Source organism: Sus scrofa, chromosome 15 (assembly GCF_000003025.6).
Source record: "Sus scrofa isolate TJ Tabasco breed Duroc chromosome 15, Sscrofa11.1, whole genome shotgun sequence".
In the NCBI taxonomy this organism is placed as follows: domain Eukaryota; kingdom Metazoa; phylum Chordata; class Mammalia; order Artiodactyla; family Suidae; genus Sus; species Sus scrofa.
Genome location: NC_010457.5, coordinates 28,341,110 through 28,364,034, shown reverse-complemented (window position 1 = coordinate 28,364,034; position 22,925 = coordinate 28,341,110).

Here is a 22,925-nt window from a genome sequence, read left to right as displayed (position 1 = left end):
TTGAAGAAAGTTCGTTTTCAAACTCACCTATAATCTTATGGCTCCAAATCAGAATAGAACAATTCCTTCTGGACTGTTTCTGCTAGCTAATGTCCTGTTACATGTATAAGCAAAGTCCTGATTTTTCATGTGTAATTATATTCAGGCAGTGCCCAATGACCAGATAATTGCAAGAATAACATTTGTTTTCTTTTTTTTTTTTCTTTTTGACTTTTGTATTTTTATGGCCGCACCAACAGCGAATGGAGGTTCCCAGGCTAGGGGTCGAATTGGAGCTACAGCTGCCAGCCTACGCCACAGCCACAGCAACACCAGATCTGAGCCATATCTGCGACCTACACCACAGCTCATGGCAACACTGGATAATTAACCCACTGAGCGAGGCCAGGGATTGAACCTGCAACCTCATGTTCCTAGTTGGATTCGTTTCCGCTGCGCCATGATGGGAACTCCCCAGGGATAACATTTCTAATACATGTGTATGGTTTTATTAAGTGAAATCACCATAGTTTCCGATGGCCCTCTTGCTAAAATTTTAGATTATTTCCAGTAATTTTGTCTTAAAAGAAAATTGACCTTATATGAATATTATACTTTTCATGAAATTTCCGCTTGACATATTCCTTCAAATAGAATTACTGTGTAAAAAAGAAAGAACATATATATAGCATTTGGTAAATTTTGTCTAATTGCCTTCCCCAAATTGTGGACAATTTTATCCTTTGTCCCCTATTAACAGATATTATGCCAAAGAAACTTTGGGTAACTATGATTTTTTGAGAGTCTTTTAAAAAACATGGATGGACAAAGTTTTATTTTCATTTGCGTCTTTCTATTTGTATATTTTCTTTATGAATCATCAGTTTCTGTCTTTGCTCCTTTAGCACTCTCTAAACTAGAATTTAGAGGTTTTATTAAAATCCCTGATATGAATATTAAAGTATCTACCATGCAGAATAGTGAGACCTTTACCAAGGAACACAGTCAAGAGACATAGGGGGAAACTTGCAGAGCAAAATGCGGTCATATGTATGTTGGTACAGTGGCCCACTGCATCCTAGAGCACTGACCAGAGTTCTAGAAAGATTTCAAAGCAGAATTTAGGGGAGAAACCACAAACATTGGGAAGCAAAGCTTCTAGTATATACGGTAATGTATGATGGGACATCAGTCATTTCTAAGCTGTGATCAGTACTGACATGGCTGTAGCCCTTCATCCCAGCTTCATTGTCGATAATTTTTTTGTATTTTGTGCAAACACTTTTTTTTTTTTTTTTTTTTTTTTGTTTTGTTGTTTTTTTTCTTGCGCTCCGCATATAGGTTCCAGCATTGAATCGAGCTGTAGCACGCCTACCAAGCCAGCAACGGGATCTAGCGATCTGCACCTCCCAGCTCACGGCAACGCCGATGTTGACCACTGGCAAGGCAACGAACCCACCTCATGTTCCTGTCGATTCATTCCACTGCGCCACACCCCAGGCCAGCTTCTTTGCAGAAGATACATTATGCAAGATATAATGAAGAGTTAATCATATCTCCCCGTAATCCAATTGTACCTTTATTATTACTATTATTTGTACCTTTATCATTGACTGTTCAAATTGCTTGTGGTAGGTAGTTTATCCTTTGTTCCTCAGTTTATCTTGGTGATATTGACATGAGAACTTCCTAAATACTTAGTACACAAAATTTTTATGCAGCTTCATTAGAAAATGTGTATGAAGTTAGCCACGTTTTTTAGAAAAATATGGTATCTTTCTTCAGACCATAATGAAATGCATTCTAGAGTGATTCTATTTCTGATGGTTTAACATGCATATCATCTCTGTCAGTGAATTCCAATATATAAGGGTGGGCACCTGAAGACCATGACCAAAACTTGGTTACCTGTGGGAATATGGGTGATTGATTGAGGCTGACCCAATTAGATGCTTTCGTCTTAGAATTTGAATGCAGGGTGAGGGGAGATGGAGTCTGTGAATCCCTGGTGTGTTATATCATGGGTTTAGTCTAAAGGGATTAGGACCAAGGACTCCGATACCTTTCTTTATTCCTTTCTTCCTAGTTTTGTTTGTTCATCTCCTCCTTTGAGACCTATACTCACCCACCTTGTTACTCATTATATTTTCCTTTTCTCTTAAAGCTGGCTTTGTAAGTCAACTATACTCCAATAAAATTAAAAAAAAAATCAAAACATTAAGGACAACCAATCATAAACAGCCAGGTAATTTTTAAGCTATAGCTAGTCCATGATTTCCTGATTTTGCTTCTGCCTTTTCTCTATAAAGTCTCTTCCCAGCTTCTGTTGGTGGAGCACTTCTAACCACCTCAGGATTGGTGCTGCCTGATTCAAATCAGTGTTGCTCAAATAAAATCTTAGAATTAAAAAAATAAATAAAAGCTGGCCTGAGTCAGAGCCAGAATCATTTGCATATAAAAGGAGGATAATTATTGTGTATATTGCTACTCATTTCGTTAATAATACCAGGCTCCTTAAAGGACATAGGAAAGCGAATATGTCTACATTGTTCACTTTTGATGTCTCCTTTGAAAAATTTACTTCATTTATTGAATTCTTACTTAGAAGACCCTGTGCTGAATATTTCCTTTATCTTTTTCCATTTTTAAAACTTTTTTTAATCTAAGAATTATTTGTGCCTTAGATGAGGGAACTGAGACTTGAAGATTTTAAATGTGGAGTTACTGTTCAAACACATATGAAATTATAGTCCAGGCTGCTTAATACCTAAATCAACTTTTTTTTTTTCATGGCATCACTACACTTTCACTTTTCAGGCTTCAATAGAAATAAAAATAGATAGAGTAACCTTGTCAAAACCCTTAGATTATAGATATTTTATGTTGTATACCCAGAAAGCAGACACCAAGGTAGAGAATAGCCTGCAGACATTTCTTAGGAATTGCTTTTAGAAGATATACCTGAGTGAATTGAAGGATATAGGACTGAGCAGAAGGAAGAGTAGAAGAACATTACAGACAAAATCAAAACATCAGCAGATTCTAGCTGGGAGCCCAGATGCGGGCATGGCCTTTTGTATCTGTCCCAGCTTGAGGCCAGGAGGAGGAGGGCTTCATAACCCTATATCAACCTGACACTGGGTACAGGTTGTTGATGGGGGAGGGCATGGTCTTAGCTGAGGAAGCTTTTGTAAACTGAGGAAAACCCTGTCTGGGAGGCATACTGTGGGATTCACTGTCATTCATGGCTTGTGCCTTTTGGATTCATTTCTTCAAATAATAAACTTGGGGAACAACTGCAGAACTCTGGCTGGGGCCTTTTTGTTGAGGATACAAAAAAGCAAAATTAACTGGATGGATTATATACTTTGTCATGGGTGGAAATATGTTCCACCAAAATTCATACATTGAAGCCCTAGTGTCTCTTAATGTAATCCTGTTAATAGATAAGGACTTTATTTTTAATATATCTTGAATTTAATAGTACTTTTACTTTTGTCCCACATAATATACATATATTAGAATGTGATTCAGTTTTATTTTCTTCAGATGGGCAGCCCCAGGCATATTGAAATATCAATACATGGTTGAGTCAGCCTTAAAAAGGAGTAAATAGTCCTCGTGGGTTAGTCCTTGACCTCATATGTTGCAAATTATTTGTTCGCTTGAGTAATTTGTCATATCTTCTCATACATTATTATATGTCACCATCACATATTTAGAACTCTTCATAATGCACAAAGAACTCTGTATCCCTGGTATCAGCTGGTCATTACAATAAATTTTGGAAGCTAGGCACAGCAAGTGTTTTTAATCCCAGCTGTGTCTTGACTTCCTATGTAACTTGGGGAAGTTATTATTATTTTTTTATTACTCCAATGAATTTATCACATCTGTAGTTGTATAATGATCATAACAATCTGATTTCACAGGATTTCCATCCCACAGCCCAAGCACATCTCCCCACCCCCCCCGAACTGTCTCCTCCGGAGACCATAAGTTTTTCAATGTCTGTGAGTCAGCATCTGTTCTGCAAAGAAGTTCATGGAAACAACCTAAATGTCCATCAACAGAGGAGTGGATCAAGAAGATGTGGTACATATACACAATGGAATATTATTCAGCCATTAAAAAAAACGAAATACTGGCATTTTTAGCAACATGGATGGACCTAGAAACTATCATGCTAAGTGAAGTCAGCCATACAATGAGACACCAACATCAAATGCTTTCACTGACATGTGGAATCTGAAAGCAAGAGATAAGGACTTTAAAGATGTGATTAAGTTAAGATGGGGCCTTAACCCAATGTGATTGGTCCCTTATAAGAAGAGAGAAGCACCAGTGATGTATACACACATAGGAAAAAGACCACGTGCGGACACAAAGAGAAGGTAGCTATCTGCAGGCAAGGAGTCATCAAGAGAAACCAAATCAACTGACACTTTTACCATGGACTTAAAGCTTCCAGAACTATGAGAACATTAACTTCTATTGTTTAAGCTACCCATTCTTTGATATTTTATTGCATCCCTAATACACTAATACAGACCACTTAGTTGAAGCTTTTATTACAGTCACACTTGATATTCACTGTCTGCAGATATACTGCAGATTCTAGTTGCTTTTCATGTTTGGCTGGTCACACTGCTGAGGTGAGGGGCTGACTTGGTAGGGTAATTAGCATGCCCTGACCAATATAATCTCTTTTAACTACTAAACCCTGGTAACTTAGAGTGTTAACAAGAATTGTAAAAGTCCAGGTTTAATGTCACACATACAGTTCAAGAAGTATCTGCATTTCCTCAGAGTTGTATGATCATTTTTTTTTTTCTTTTTAGGGCCACACCTACGGCATATGGAGGTTCCTAGGCTAGGGGTCTAATTGGAACTACAGCTGCCAGCCTGCACCACAACCACACCAATGCTAGATCTGAGCTGCATCTGCAACCTACTCAACAGCTCACGACAATGCTGGATCCTTAACCCACTGAGTGAGACCAGGGTTCGAACGCACAACCTCATGGTTCCTAGTTGGATTCATTAACCACAGAGCCACGATGGGAACTCCTGATCATGGTTTTTAAAAGCAAAACTGAAAAGTCATAATGTAACTGCTAATTCCCATGAATGAATCTAGGGGTATATATGTTATTTTTAAATGAAATAACAAAAATAGGATATATAATCCATTGGCTCCCATTATAACTAGTTATTTAGCCATTAAATGGTGAGTTGACAATTCATTGAGAGAGAGAGAGATGGATGTTGGGTGTGGAATATTTTTAATTTTATTAAAAGGTGGCTAATGGATAAAAACATAATTACATGATTGCCCTTTCTATACAAGGTCATTGAACATGTATGTTGAACATTCTACTTTTGAGTTGGGTAATTGTGAATAACTCACTTTAGCTTTGTTGAACCTAAGTTCTATATGATTGTATTGTTTCACAAAGAGAAGCAGTAATAGTGTATATCCTAAAAGAGGAAAGAACTTTGATTAATATACAAGTAATTTTCTTTGTGAAGTTAAAATTAATATATTTAAGCAGCTCATGTAAAATACCAATTAAAATGAGAGAAAAAAATGAAAGAGAAGAGCAGGACCTAGAACAGTTTTGACAAAGATTCATTACAAAGAGTATCAACCTCTGTACACGGAACAAATACTCTGCAGGTATATAGTAATAAGGAACATGTAGGATGGGGTCATTGGTTAATACTAAAAGTGAGTAACTAGATCATACAATTGGGCAAAATATCTCTAGTAGTAGCTAAATGCTTGTTAGTACAGATAGAGTTAAAATTAGTACCTCTTTTGATTTATTTCACATATATTTTATGTATCCATATGCGTTCCAAAAACTGTGAGCTTGGGGGCTGTAATGAAAAAAGACAAGGTCACTGTATCAGTGGAATGATAAGGTAGCATTGGATTCCAGTGAGTAAATTTTTTAAAGCATAGTAGCTTGATTTTTTGGACCCAAACCAATGCACGGGTAGTTGAAGCTAGCCTGTAGGAAAAGGCTACAGGCATAAAGAATAAAATAGCACTTATCATGATCAGCTGATGAGTGTATTTTAGAGCTTTTAAAAAAATTGAATACAACTCCAATTGGAGTATTTAACTGTTTACAAAAGTGAATTGAGTTAAATGTGCAGCAGTCTACATAAACCTTTATGCATTTCTGTGAGATTCTTAGACAAAAATCTGCTTGTCAGATCCTCATGTCTTTAGAAATTCAAAAAGCTCCCTACACCATATAAATGAGTCCTGGGGTTTAGAAAGACAGAATGTCTGCTCCACTGCCCCCCCTAAGGAGTAAGGAGCTCTACTTGCAGGCCTGATGGGAACTTTTTTTTTTTTTTTTTTTTTTGCTATTTCTTTGGGCCGCTCCCTCGGCATATGGAGATTCCCAGGCTAGGGGTTGAATCGGAGCTGTAGCCACCGGCCTACGCCAGAGCCACAGCAACACGGGATCTGAGCCGCGTCTGCAACCTACACCACAGCTCACGGCAATGTCGGATCGTTAACCCACTGAGCAAGGGCAGGGACCGAACCCGCAACCTCATGGTTCCTAGTCGGATTCGTTAACCACTGCGCCACAACGGGAACTCCCTGATGGGAACTTAACTATGATGTGTAGGCAGGTCTGCTCCAGCCCATTCTGCTTTGCCTGCTCTTTGTCATTGGCATTTCTCACAGTCCCATCCACACCCTCATTCTTACTATTTACTCAGTCCCTTAGCTTGTATCATCCGTTATTTGTTTTAACTCCTGTATATTTGATGATCAAAATTCTCCATCTCAGGTCTCTCTTCGGAGCTCCAGACACTTGTACAGATATCTATTCTCAGGTTCTTCATATGCTTTTAAAATCAGCAAGTCAAACAATGATCTTGTCATTCTTTTTTTTCCACCCACCTGCAGCATATGGAAGTTCCTGGGCTAGGGGTCAAATCAGAGCCACAGCTGTGACCTGCACCACAGCCACAGCAACACTGGATCGTATATCTGCTCATCTGTGACCTATGCCACAGCTAGCAGCAATGTCAGATCCTTAGCCCCTGGAGCAAGATCAAGGATCACACCTGCATCCTCACAGAGACAACATTGGGTTCTTAACCTGCTAAGCCGCAGTGGTAACTCCAGTCTTGTTATTCTTTACCCCACTTTCCCAAATCTGATCTTCCTTCTAGCTTCTCTTAACAATTCTCACTCTGTGGAAGAATAGCCTCTTGACACTAGGCTGCAAGATGGTACATACCCCAGATGTAAAATGACTTCTCTAACTGGAAAAAAAAAATAATTTCCCTGTCACAAAACAATTAAAAACAGATATCCCTGGACAAATGGCAACCTTCCTTCTTGTGGTTACTCGTGGACCCAAGTTTCATTCAACCATGTGAATGATCCCTTTGCATTATCTGCATCCAGCTAGTAGTGTAGAGGAAGCATAGCCTCCTGGAAGGGGCTTGCATCACTTTTCCTTATCTGTAATTATCAAGAATTAGAGGAGTTCCCATCATGGTGCAGCAGAAACAAATCTGGCTAGGAACCATGAGGTTGCAAGTTCGATACGTGGCCTCACTCAGTGGGTTATGGATCTGGCGTTGTCGTGAGCTGTCCGTGTAGGTTGAAGACTCGGCCCGGATCTGGCATTGCTGTGGCTCTGGTGTAGGCCGGCAGCTGTAGCTCCAATTAGACCCCTAGCCTGGGAACCTCCATATGCTGCAGGTGAGGCCCTAAAAAGACAAAAGACTAAAAAAAAAAAAAAAAAGAATTAGGCACCTCTTCTGTTCATTCACAGCTGTATGTTTCAAAGCTTTCAGGGTTATGGTCATTGTCTTCTGTACTTTTAGCCTCCTCAAGCATGCAAACGGAGATTAAAAATTGTACCACATTTTATGCACACATAGGCCTAGCACAATATATAGAAGGCAGTGTTGAAATCCTTGATGTATTAATAAATATGTAGCTATTTTTCCATTTGATTATTGGTTCTGAAAATGTAATTTGAGGAGTTCCCTGGTGGCTCAGTGGGTTAAGGATTCTGCATTGTCCCTGCTGTGGCTCGGGTTGCTGCAATGCCATGGGCTTGATTCCTGGCCTAGGAACTTCCGGATACTGTGGACACAGCCAAAAAAATAAAAAATAAAACTTTAATTTGAGTATGTGCTCTATACGGATAGTGGCTTAGAAGCTAGGGATGCATTAATGTAGAAGACTACACTACTCTTTCTCCTTTCTCATGAGACATATGTTAAAGCAGAAGACGAGAAATACAAATATAAATGTGTGTCATATGGTAACGTCACACATAAGGTAGGGAAGATAGAATGGCAAGACAGGAATGTTTTGTTGTATTAAGTTTTCACAGAAGGTCTCATTGAAAGTGTCGCATTTGAATAAATACTGTCTAAAGGGCAGTGAGCCTTGAGGACATCATAGAAGAGAACATTCTCTGTAGAGAGAACAGCAAGCAGATGTGAAGGTCCTTGGGAAGATGCAACTGCTGGTGCCTCAGAGCAGAATGAAGTAGGTAGAAAATATGTAAAAATGAGACCAGAAAAGTAGTTGGGATCCGTATCAATCTTATGGGCCAGGGCAAAAGCATTTCAGTCTGAATTAGATAACAATATATCAATGCATTTGAGCAGAGGAGTAAATTGACCACACAAATTATAGACAGGTAAAGGCGGAAGGAGAAAGACCAATGAAAAGGCTCTTGTAGTAAGAATGATGAAAGCTTATTGTGGCTTAAATCAGGGTGTAGCAATAGAGGAAATAATACAGTCACATGCTAGATAGATTTTGGAAGTAGAGCCAAGGAGGCTTGCCAGAGGACTGGAAACCAATTGTGGCTGTGATGTGAAAGGAAAAGAAAGGAGTCAGTGCTAGCTCCAATATTTAGGCTTGACAATGCAGTCATTGATGTAGTTCACCAAATGTTCCTGGCTGCCTTTGAACCAGTAGAACATTTCCCTTTTTCTTGATAAATGAGAATGTATTCCATGCCCCACTGCTCTTGGTTATGGTCACATGATTTTCCTTGGCCACTGAAATGTGACATTTGTCACCTTGTACTTGCGTCTCTAACTGGCAGCATACGAACTGAATCACAAAATACTCTTTTGCTCCCTGCCAGAACTGGTGATGTCATAGATACTGGTTACTTTGTCAGCCTGGTTTCTGAAGTAAGGACACAGTGGAACAGGCTCCAAGCCTACCCTACAGTTAACGTGGCGTGAAAGAAAAAACAACTTGTTTTTTTTATCCACTGAAATTCTGGGGACTATTTGTTATTGCAGCATATCCTAGAATACATGTGATTAATAGATTTGGGAAGCTGGAAAGATGGAATTTCTGTTTACTAAAGATTGAACTAAGTGGGGGGAAGAATTAGGACTTTCATTAGAAAGGTTCAGTTGTAACTGAATATGCCAGAAATTCAAGTAACAAAAGCCTGTAAAAACATAGGCTTTGGGTAGAGGACTTGCCTGTAGATTAAATTTGGAATTTATCAGGATTGAATATTTACATGTATAAAATGACATAACTAAATGATTGGGTGTAAGATAAGAATAGAGATTCTAAGGATTAAGCCTGTGGCATGTTAAAATTTGGAAGTCAGAAAGATAAGGAGAAAGCAGAAATGATGACTGAAAAGGAATTACCAATAATGCAGAGTGGATGGTGTCTTAGCAGTTAAGACACTTGTTAAAATGGAGAAAATGATCAACTATACTAAATGCTGATGAGAGCTTAAATGACAGAATTGAACCATTGGTTTTAGCAATGTGGAGATCAGAAATGTTGTCCATGGAGTGGCCAGGAAAGCACCTGTTGAAGTGATTTCTAGGGAGATTGGAAGAAGAGGGATTGGAGATTTGATTCATAGGTACTTTGAGGAAACAATTTGCTCAAAATGTTATCTGAAAAATGGGAGCACTGAGATTAAATGTAACTAAATAAAACATTTATTTATGGATTTTTAGATTTAAAAAATTATTGGATTGTAGTTGACTTACAGTGTTTTGTCGTTTTAGGTGTATAGCAAAATGAAACATGTATATGAAATGAATGTAATGTTATGTTGTTTAGCTGTACAACAAAATGAATCATATATATATATATATATACATTCCTTTTCAGATTCTTTTTCTATATAGATTATTACATAGTATTGAGCAGATTTCCCTGTGCTTTGCAGTGAGTCCTTCTGACTTATCTATTTTGTATATAGGAGTGTGTCTGTGTTAATCCCAACCTCCTAATTTATCCCTCTTTCCAACACTTCCCCTTGATAACCATGCAAAAGCCAAGTCATGGAAGCAATCTAAGTGTCTAACGAAAGAGGAATGGATAAGGAATATGTGGTACATATAGACAGTGGAATACTGCTCAGCCATAAAAAGAGAGTGTTTTTATGATGAAGCCTATTATAGCATATGAAGCAGTTGTCAATGATTTAGCAGCAAGATAAATATTGATGTTGCAGGAGAGAGGGGACAATTGTGGGAATAATGTCACCCAGTAGATGAAAAGGGTTACTATACAAGTAGAAATTTTGGCTTATTTTAGCACATGGACACTGCATCGCATAAGTCAAAAAAGTTCAGGAAAGTGATTCTAGGTGTAGCTATGATATCTCGAGGAAATGTAACCTATTAGAGGTACAGAGGCTGGTAGTTTGGTATGATAATGGTGAGTCTGTGTGGATGTTCTTTTCTGATTGCTTCTCTTTTCAGTTAAAATGGGAAGCAATATAATCAGCTTAAATGGGGATGTTGGAGATTCGGGTGAGAAGATGTGAGAGTTATCTAAAAAGGTGGGTGCACAAAAGGATAAAGGAAATAAAATCAGAATGTCCGGCAGAATTTGGCAGTGGGTGATCATGAATTCAAATCAGTGTGGTCGTCAGAGTCATATATTTTATTTTAATGCATATTCAGCAATATGGTACAGATACTGAGTTGAGAGAATAATAAATGAGGCCAGCATTGGTACATTAGCATATATTGTGAAGAGCAGAAGGGTCTGGAGAGCAAATGCAGGAAGTGATGAAGTCTGACTTGACGAAGCTTTAGGAACAGAGAGGCCTAAAGCTATGGAAGACTGCAAATTAGTGGGGTCCTTGGATTGCTAGTTTGAGATGGATGAATGAATTGTTTGGTGCGTGGTATTATTGGCAGTGAAGAAAATATTTAGTTGTTGATAATCTGACAGTTGGAGGAAAGATAGTAGTCACTGTTTATGACAATTTTTCTTCCTCTTATTTTTCCTGTTGATAATGAAATGGCAGATAATTTTGGTGATAGTGAAACAAGCACAGACTTGCTCAGCAAGCACAAACCCTTGCTGAAGAGGGAAATATTACTAGTGTTAAATATGTCATGATTGTTCAGCCTTGTAGTTAAAAGCACTTATGGGCTATTTGCCTTCACAATCCCTCAATTCAGTTCTCATTTTGTGAAAGTGATTGCTGTTGGTAACAGAAAAGAAAGCCCTAGGGGATAGGGGAAGAAAATAATCTTTTTCATGCCTATTTAATTCTAGGCTCTATATGTTTTAAAAAGGAATAAACCAATACACACAAAACAGCTATTTAAATTAATGAGCCCTGCCAACTATGGTCTAAATACTTGTAACTAAATATACCTTATTTTATTCATAAAAACTAGAAAATAATTGTACCCAGAAATCCTTAAAAATAAATTGCTTATTTCCAACTTGCATATAATTTCCTCTTGAATCTTATTTAAACTGTGAAATGTTTCTATATTTGTATAAATATATATATATATATAAATATATAAACATTTTTCACAGAAAAGTGTTCTAAAAGAAGACAAATTCCAATATGGCAAGTATTTTTCTATTTAATGAGAAATTGGAGCAAAAACTGAACTATGAAACTGAGTGAAATATAAATGAATGAATTCAATGCGTGGACAATTAAGCTCACTTTTTTGTTTGTTTTTCTCTCATGAAAAATAATTTAAGTGAACTTGTAAATGGAAACCATACTATACAGTGAAAAAAGGAAATGGACCTGGGTAAAATTGTGTCTTCAAACATTTATTATGGTATAATTCTCTAAGCCTTAATTTTATCATTTATGAAATTAGAAAATCTCTCTTTCTTCCTCTTTCTGGCAGAGCTCAATTTTATAGAGAATAATAAATATCTTCTGGTATATTTTTACTTAATATTAAATAATGTTTCAACAAGGCTTTAAAAATATCCAATATTTAACTTACTCTCTATTGATTAAGCCAGCAGTTAATATACTAACTCTGAAACATTTTGCTAAAAGTTTCAATGTTCAAATAATCTTAAGAAAGTGAGAAGTTTTATTTCTATTATTTTTTTAAAAATTTTTTTTCTATGTATATTATATGTCAAATAAATATAATCTTTAAAAGATTATAGCTTGGTAAGTTTTCTCATAATCAAAATGTCCATGTAGTCAGCAATTAGAGCATCCAGAAGTCTTTTCCCAAAAGACACCCCCTCCCACTCTGCACAGTAAAATAACCATATAATAATGATGCAGATTAATTTGTCTGTTCTTGAAATTTATATAAATGGAATCATATCATTATATGCAAATTTATATATTTGGATTCTTTTTTTGCCTCAATACTTTGTTTGTGAATCTCAGCCATGTTCTTGCATAGAATGTATTTTTCTATTCTTTCAATTCATAGTATTTCCTTGGATACAAATACCAAACATTATTTATCTTTTTGGTATTGTTGGAGATTTGGGTGATTACAAATTATTAGGTATTAGTGGTTTCTGTTGTGGCTCAAGGGGTTAAGAACCTGACATGGTGTCCATGAGGATGCAGGTTCAGTCCCTGGTCTTACTTGGTGGGTTAAGGGTCCAGTATTGCTGCAAGTTGTGATTTAGGTCACAAATGTGGCTCAGATCCAGTGTTGCTGTGGCTGTGGTGTAGGCCTCAGCTGCATCTCTGATTCAACCTGGGAACTTCTGTGAGCTATGTGCGACCCTAAAAAGAAAAACAGATGATTAGGTATTAAATCTTATCACTCACATTTAGATCTACTATTGTTTCAGTCACTTTATTCAGAGGTACTCTCTAACTTTGGTTTTTTTGGGACTCCAGTCCCCTTTGATATCAGCAATCTCAGTTTTATTGTTGCTTACATAATGGGGTTCATAGCAGAGTGGTTGTGTCTTATGTTTTAAACTCGATTTTATGAGAATGTTCCTAGAGTATTGCCAAAGCTCAGACATCTTGTTTAGACTCATTAAAGTCACATTATTAAGGAGTTCCCTGGTGGCCTAGTGGGTTAAGAATCCAGTGTTGTGGCTACTGTGGCTTAGGTCACTGCTATGGCTTGGGTTTGATCTCTGGCCTAGGAACTTCTACATGCCATGGGTACAACCAAAAATAAAAATCACATTATTAAAATTATTATTAACCAGAATACCAACGTTGTGAAGTCTAGATGCCATTCTTGAAATGAGACATGTATAAATGATTAAATATTCATTTATTTATTTAAAATATTAAACCAGTCCATAATCCTGAGATATATCCCATAGGCAATATCCTTTTACTTAAAGTTGCTATATTCTTGAGAAGTTTTCCAAGCACATTGCCATCTGAGTAAGATATTTTATTGGCTCAGTTGAATTGTGTTTACCAGCTTGATTACCCTAATTATCATAGTCTGAGACAGGTTTCACATGGAAGTGAATTATTTTTATTTTTTTAAGTGACATAGAGGCAAGTGACACAAAAAAGCAGGGATCTGGGTGGCATAAAGTGGGGAAGGACATAAGGCAGTGGTTATATTAATGGGCTGGTCCTGCTGTAGCCAGCTAGAACTTGATTCATCACCAGTGTGGAAGGAACCCTTGAGTTGTCCATGCCAGGGAAGGAAGCTTCCAATGTTTCCTATTCTCAAATGGTTAAAGATTGCTCCATGTGGAATCCCCACATGTGTCCTTGCATGTCGACACTATGTGAGATTGGGTGAGGAAGCTTCTGGCAAGCAGCATCAGATGCGTACTGAGCAGAAGAGTGATGCAGCATCCCTGAGGTGATGCATTTCCTGGTGGTACCCATGCACACTAACTTGTAACAACAACGCTGTGGAGAAGAGGCTATGAGAGCACACAATTGGCATCTTATTCTGTAGTGTATATAAGCACTATTTAGATCCTTCTGTCTTACATAGAACCCAGTCTATGCCAGAAACTTCAAGGTGGTAGCCAACCAGCAAATCTACAAAAAAAATAACTTAGAGGGGAGAGAGAACAAGCTTCAGTTCCTTCTGATCTAACAGGTTCAAGTCAGTCATTGGTTTTCATTATTTCCCTTCACCACAAGCCAGTCTACATTTCCTTCACAATCAGTTGGGACATCAACAGATCTAGTTTGGTAGCCCAATGGTATGCCCCAGATCTTATCCCCAGGGGATGGGGAGTCATGAATTGTTTCACCCTTTGCAGCCTGTGGTTTGCACTTGTCTGTTTGTAGTCCTCTCTAGGCAAGAAATGTCAAGAGATTAATGCCCAGAGTTATATATTGGCTCTACTGTTTTCTACCTTGTAACAGCCTTAGCTCTTTAAGTTACTTAGGGCCAATTACTCTCTCCACATCTTAACTCCTTTCTTTGATTTGTAGTCCCTTGCCATGGGCAAATAACTAGATGATAGTTACAACTTTGGGTTCAGGGAGCTCTGACTGTGTCCTCCAATGAAAGAGGCCCTTGTTCGGAAACAAGTACTTGTAATTTGGTATAGCCTATGTTATCAGTACAGAATGCATGTGTTCTGCAAGGGTTGTGGAAATGATGATGTCTTGTTTGCAGCCTTTGGTTGGCCCCGGTAAAAATATATTTGGATGCAGCTACATATACAGGTTGTCGGTACAATGCAAATATTACATCTAATAGGATAGCACCCTAAATTTCAAGAAGGTACACCAAGTAAGTGCTTTAAGCTTTTTTAAACTAAACATTTAATCATTCTGTTAGTCTAGTTGTTTTCAGTGATATGGGAGCTGAACAGACACAGTGGTCCCTGTGGCCACGTACCTATAGTTCCACCCCTTTGCTAAAAAGCCAGTTCTTGGGCTGGGACTATTTCATTTGAGATACCATGTCCTTACACTGAACAGTTCCTAAGCCTTTAGCTGTTTGTAGTAGCAGATTCACTGCAAACAGCGTAGATAACTCCACATCAAAAGTCTATGTCACTTCTGATAAGGAAAGTTGCACTGGCCCTTCAGAATGTCTGGCTGGGTTCCTAAGTAGGTGGTGAAGTAATGAGGGCTCGATTTTGATCTCTGCTATTGGTACATTGGTGAGCATTAAAGACAATAGCTCAAGTAGCTTTAGTGAAAAGATTATCTTTGGGGCTAATGTTCTAGGTTGAAAAGCATGGTATTAGAGAGTTTATTTGCTGTATGAATTGATAATTATCACCAGGTAAGATATTCCGCTTGTTCATAACCCATCATATTTAAGAGTTCATAAGGACTAAGTAGTTCATGTACATCAAGCTTTGTTTTCCCTTGCATTAAGTAGAATATTACCATTTCAAGTGGAATAATAGTGTCTAAGTGAATTTTTCCTAAAATAGCAAAACAAAGTATTAAATCTGAAGGTTTGCTTTTAGAGTATATTTTTAAAAAGTTCCTTGCTTACATAAACTGAAGAAAAAGGGTTCAATGAAAGTTCTAGATGAGAATGTGAAAGAAATCCATACTTTTAAAAGTAAGTTTCATAGAATCTGGATATAGTGTACTATAACAGAAAAGGTTATTCTTATTCCAGACATTGAGAGATCATTAGCCTTTAGGATACACAAAATGCCAGAGGCTGATCAAAGCAAACTTAAATAAGTTATTGAGTATGACCATGGATAGATGATATCAACAGGAGGTAGTTCCAAATAGAAAGGAAAATAAAAAATATTTTTCACTAAAGTATGCCCTTCGTGTTAGAAAAATACCTTCATGTGTTGACAAAGGGTGACTTTGACTGATGAATTCTGCCATGGTTTATACGTCATTGCCTACGTGTGTCATTAGCTACACGCCAAATTGGAGTCTTCACTCTATTGACTCTTCTTTTCCAAATACAGTGGTGGATTTGTATCATTGGTGACTGCTGTTTCTTTGAAAGGCAATTTGCTAAGAGCGAGAAAATGATAGATTGTGTTTGTGTCTCATCTGTCTCAAAATCAATCATTAATTTCTGTTTTCTTATTTTTATTTGATTTTAAAAGAGTAAGCCCAATACATATTTTATATATTTACATATTTCATATACTTGTACATTTCAAGTGTATCCACTCTAACTTAATTTTCTGTTTTGTTTTTTCAGGGCTGCACCTGCGGCATATGGAAATTCCCGGCTAGGGGTTGAATCGGAGCTGCAGCTGCCGGCCTGGCCTATACCACAGCCATAGCAACACCAGATCTTTAACCCACTGAGTGGGGCCATGGATCGAACCCTTATCCTCATGGATATTAGTTGGGTTCATAACCCACTGCGCCACAATGGAACTCCAGCTATAAACTTATTCATGCGGGGATTTCTTAATTGAGTATCTGCAGTATGCTGGGATGCTGTGCAAGATGTCAGTGAACAAGACAAAGACACGGTAATTAGGATATAAAATGTGACCAGTGCCACAGTAGGAGCAATAAATGAGAACTATAGAGCAGGGTAAAGGATACATGGATTTTGAGTGAATAAAGAGAGCTGCAATTTTAGGTAGTTAAATCAGAGTCTTATCTGGCAGGAGGTGATATGTGAGTGACGACTGGAAGAGTTATGAAACTCACCCTCTTGCAAGCAGAGAGATGAACTTACAGAAAGATTCTGAGGCAGAATCATGTTTGATGTATTTGAGAAACATGGCAGGCAAAAGACCCAAAGGGAATAGCAGGAAGTGAGTGAAGGGAAAATATTGGGGTAGTAATGCAAAAAGAAAAACTCACTTCAGTAATTAAATACATTTGGAAAGAACTCCCATCAGGTGCTCTTCTCGGAGATGTGTGAAGTTGTTGATGAAGTCACTGCTGTAGTGAGAAATGTATTTTTTTTCTCTGTACATGAGATAATAAGCACTAATTATCTTAGGAGTTTTTCCCATCTTTCCCTGGCTCTCCATTGTCATCTCCAGCTGCACTTATCACTGTTTTCTGAAGACAGTACAGTCTTTATCTGGTTCCTGAATCATTTTGGATGCTAAGCAGATGAACTGTGTCAAGAGAAGTTATATGCTAGTAGCAGAGAAGAAACCAGAAGAAAGTGGCTTGGGGGATCCTCAGTACTTCATTCCTTCTTAGACCCCTGGTCCACAGCAATAGATGTTGTGAGATTCTAGGTTGTTGATAGCAAGTTTCCTTTCCTACAGTAAGATCTCTATTCCCTGGTAATGAAGGAGATAATGCTCACAGATTTCTGTGAACTTGTACACATAAACCCTCTCCCAAATCATCCTAGAGATGATGGTAATGTAAGTTTCAAAGCTAACAAAGAAAGGCTAGGAAAGTATAGAAAAAGCACTCATGGACCAAAGGGAAGCATATATGCTAGCATTATGACCCTGAATTCTTCTGTTGTATTACTGATGTTTTATGGGAGACGTAAGAAATCACTGTGGCAAGATAAACACAAGTGGAAACTGTTAGTAAGCCATTAAATCATACAATCTCAAACCACTACCATTTGAGAATGAAAAGGTGAACAACAGGATTAACCACAGAGTAAATATTAAATGGCTTCAAGAGACTTATCAAAAATCCATCCCTAAGGAATGGTGGGAATTCTGAGGAACTAAGCGGGTGATGTACCCGGGAGACCCTGCAGGCATAATCAGAAGTGTCTCTGCTCAGTCAGAGCAGAGACGTGCATGCCATGCAGCAAGAACATATTTCAAGACTCAAAATATCAATAGTAGTTCAGGAATTGCGAGCTCTTAGGTAGATAAAGTGAAGGGTTTCGGGGAAGAAGAGTGTGCAAGGTTAGTTTATATAGAGCTTTACTGTTGTGGCTACACAATTACAACCACAGAGCATGCTTTAAAATATTGCTTTTGACTGGAAATAGGTTGTATTTATTTAGACTTGGGTGGCACATTGATTTGTTTTAAAAAGCTCTCCAGGTAATTCTATTATTCATCCAGTAATGAGAATTATTGGACTGGAACGGAACACCATGACCATATCTGAAAAGCCCTGTGTGCTCAATTCAGAATTTTGAACTAAAAAGCTCTAGGAAGCCTTGAAAAGCTTTAGTTGGGTTAATTCTTATTTTACTGTGAAGGTTCAATGGTAATAGCTTTAGCCTATTTACAAGAGGACAGCAGGAGAAATAATGAAAGTCCTAAGTAGACATCCCCCACCCCCATTGCTGGAAATACAGAAGAAGGAAGCTAAGAAGAAATTGTCATTCAAAGTGGATTTGCCAAGAACCCCTGGAGCTTGGAAGTGTGTTTAGTGAGTGGTTCTTAATTCAAAGAGTATATAAATAGTCATTGCACAAGTAATTAAAATGTACTGAAATCTCACAGCTCAAAATAAAAAATTTTATGGTGTCTCAAATTTTACAGTAATCTGAGAACTTTCTTTTCTTTTCAAGAGCAGTTTTAGGTTCACAGCAATATTGAGTGGCAGGTATGGAGATTTCTCCTAGTCCTACTGCACACAATGCAGCCTCCCCCGTAATCAACATCCCCCACCAGAATGTACATTTGTTACAAGGGATGAATTTATAATGACACATTCTTATCACCCATAGTCCACAGTTTACATTAGAAGTTGCTCTTTGTGTTGTACCTTCTGTGGATTTGGACAAATGGATAGTATCTATCAAAGTATCATGTGGAATAGATTTCCTAATCTAAAAGTGCTCTCTTGTTCCTCCTATTCATATCTGCCCCCACCCTTCTCCTGGCAGCAGCTGATCTTTTTGCTCTCCATGTGGTTTTGCCTTTTCTGGAATGTCATATAGGTGGAAGTATATGGTATATAGCCTTTTCAGATTGACTTCTTTCACTTATTTATGTGCATTCGTTTCCTGCATGTCTTTTCATGGCTTTGTACCTCATTTTTTTTTTGGTGTGGAGTAATGTTCCTTTGTCCAGAGGTAGCAAAGTTCACTTATTTATTCACCTTCAGAAGGGCACCTGAGTTGATTCAAAGTTTTAACAATTATGAATGAGCTGCTGTAAACATCTGTGTGCAGCTTTTTGTGTGACATGTTTTTAATTTGTGATAGTAAAACCGAGAGCTATGACTGCTGGATCTTATGGTAAGGGTATGTTTAATTTAGTAAGAAATTGACAGACTGTCTTCCAAAGTGACTGAACCATTTTGCACAGCCATCAGCAGTGGATGACAGTTCTGTTGCTTCACATCCTCATCAGCATTTAGTTGCAGTGTTGTGAATTCTGACCACTCTTAATAGGTGTATAGTGATACCCCATTGTTGTTCTAATGTCCTGATGACATATGATACAGGGCGTCTTTTTATATTCATGCTTGCCATCTGTATATGTTTTCTGCTGAGATATTTGTTATGGTCTTTGTCTTGATTTTAATCAGGTTGCTTATTTTCTTATTGTTGAATTTTAAGAGTTCTTTGTGGTTTTTTTGTATAACAGTCTTTATCAAATATATCTTGGCAACTTTTTTTTTTTTTTCTGGCTTGTAGTTTGTCTTCTCATTTTCTTGATTATTTTCACAAGGCAATAAAATTTTATTTTTTATTTTTGTCTTTTCCCTTTTTAGGGCTGCACCCATGGCATATGGAGGTTCCCAGGCCTAGGGTCTAATTGGAGCTGTAGGTGCTGGCCTATGCCATATCTACAGCAACACCAGATCTGAGCCATGTCTGTGACTTACACCACAGCTCTTGGCAAGGCTGTATCCTTAACCCACTGAGCGAGGCTAGGGATCGAACCTGCAACATCGTGATTCATAGTCAGATTTGTTTCCATTGCACCACAACGGGAACTCCAACACAAAGTAATTAAATAATTTAATGAAGGTAAATTCATCAATTCTTTCATGAATTGTGTTTTTGCTGTTTTATTTTAAAGGTCATCACCCAACTCAAAATCATCTAGATTTTGTCCTGTGTTATCTTCTAGGATTTTTAGTTTGTGTTTTGCATTTAAGTCATTGATCCATTTTGAATTAATTTTTGTGAAGGGGGTAAATCTATGTCTAACTTCATTGTTTTTGTATACTTGTTCAGCCACTATTTCCTGAAGAGCCTTTTTTTTTTTTTTTTTTTTTAAAGTCTCTTTTTTTTTTGTCTTTTTTTTTTTGCCTTTTCTTGGGCCCTCCGGCAGCATATGGAGATTCCCAGGCTAGGGGTCTAATCCGAGCTGTAGCCACCGGCCTACTCCAGAGCCACAGCAACACGGATCTGAGCCGTGTCTGCGACCTACACCACAGCTCACGGCAATGCCGGATCGTTAATCCACTGAGCAAGGCCAGGTATTGAACCCGCAACCTCATGGTCCCTAGTCGGGTTCATTAACCACTGAGCCACGACGGGAACTCCTGAAGAGACTTCTTTTATCTATTTACAATAGTCTTGGTCACTGGTCTTTGCTTCTTTGTCAAAGATAAGTTTGATTATATTCATGAGAATCTGCTTCTAAGCTCTCTATTCCTTGTTTTCGAGACTTTCTCCAGCTCTACACAGTCTTGGTGACTGTCTATAGTAATTTTTGAAGTCCAGTAGTGTCAGTTCAACTTCATTCTTCTTTTTACTATTATTGATTATTATGGGTATTTTGCCTCTCCGTATAAACATTGTAATCTTTAATGGGATTTTGTTTGGGACTGCAATTAATTTATAGAGTTGAGAAAACTGGTACCTTGACAGTATTGAGTTATGTTATCCAGAAACGTAAAATACTTCTTCATTCATGTAGTTCTTTGATTTCATTCATCAAAGTTTTATAATTTTCCTCATATAGACATTTTAATGTAACCTGGGCATTTTTCATGACATTACCGATAAGTTGTCATACTGAAAGAAATATTTATTAAATGTCAATCATGCTAAAGGATGAATAGAAAAGAGAATAAAATATTTTATCTTAGCTGTAGAAATTTATATCATCAAATCTTTGTCATGCAAAGGGGAATCAAAGAATGAAAATCTAAAAGTGTAGGAAAGACACATCATAGTGGTGTATAAGGGGGTTAATCAAAAAATAATTATACTTTCTTTCTGTACATTGCAAAGGCAACCCTTTATTTATTTGCCAACTTTTAAATATTGCATTTGTTTATGGTTTATTTTTTCTTTCTAAATATGTATCCACTTACATGATTTTTTTTTTTTTCCTTAAAGAGAGCTCTTAAAACAGTATAGGCTCATCCCTAGCAAGAATTTGAAGTACCCTACTGAGCAGGAGGGATCTCTGAGGCCAGAAGACTGTATTTGGAGGAATCACTCAAACTTTATCAGTGAAATAAAATAATGATTCAGCCTATAATGCATGTGTCTATTTGGACACTCTTCACTCCATGTTAAACCAATTATTACATAGTTAACTAAACTTTCTGTACAAACAGGCTTTCTATACTAATTCTGTAAAGACAGTGAGGCTATATAGGGGTTGGACCACTGCAATGCACACTATCAAAACTTTAAGTCCAGGATTAGCTTTAGCCTGGGCATGGCATTAGCCACAGGCCATGCCTTATCCTGACTCTACAGACTCATTCAAAACCTCAGTCTATCTAAAAATAATCATAGACTCTTCTTTTAAATCTGTATTTTGCAAGGTGAAACCTAAAGGGTAATTATAATTAGAAATCTAAAAGTAGCCAAGATTATCTATTAAATAATTAAAAAGACTTTGATAAGAGACATTCTATACCTTTGGCATTTTTTCATCATTTTTTTCCAAACTCATAGAAATTAACCCCTCTTTAGTGATACATCAGTTGAGTCAAATACTTGATTTACTCAATTCACGTTTAATTTTCTCTTTTTTTGTAATTTATTCATTGTGTGAGAAACTAAATAATTGAAAAGCATTAGACATGAAAGTTGGTTGACTGAAACTCTATATATTAAGAATAAAGAATAGCAGGGCAGTTAATAACTATAGCTAGAAACAGCTATTTGGAAATTAACTAATTAAAGATTTAATTTGCATGTCACTAGAAAAGAGTGTTTCCATTTTAAGTAATTATATATCCTTGAATTTGAAATTAATGTGAAGAAACTAAATGGTTAATTTGAATTTGAACAATTAAAATTATATGCATGAGATAAATAAGAAATATAATCTCTGGCATGTTAGAATCATAGAACATGAGTTTTCTTGCTCATGGTTAAATGCTTTGAGCTGTTGTAGGTTCAGACGGCTGATTGGTTGTTCTGGTAGTGTGTACAGCTATTCAATAGCTAATATATGCAGGAAAAAAAAAAAAAAAAAAAAAAAAAAAAAAAAAAAAAAAAAAAAGAAATATAATAACATGTTTTGAATTGAAAATTATTATATTACATGTTCGAATACTAAATCAGATATAATCTATTGACCTATAATACTATATATGTTATGTAATAATAAGTGGTAGTAAATGTAATAGCAACTTGGTAGTTAAACTGTTATTAAGCATAATGTTAGCATTAACAGTTTCATGTCCCAAATCTCTAAATATTTTAGAAACTGAAGAATATCAGTTAGTCAATATCAATTTAAATGAGAATATGTAAAGAATTGAATGCCACATTGTGTTGAAATTCTTAATTTTTAGAAATAATTTATGCACTCATGTAACTGATTTTCTACCTCATAAAGAGACTTTCAAACAGACATACTTGTGGTTTAATAACAATATTCAATAGGACAAAATAGCAAATGAAAGGGACAGAATCTGAGGCTCTCCCTTCACCAGTGACCCAATTATACA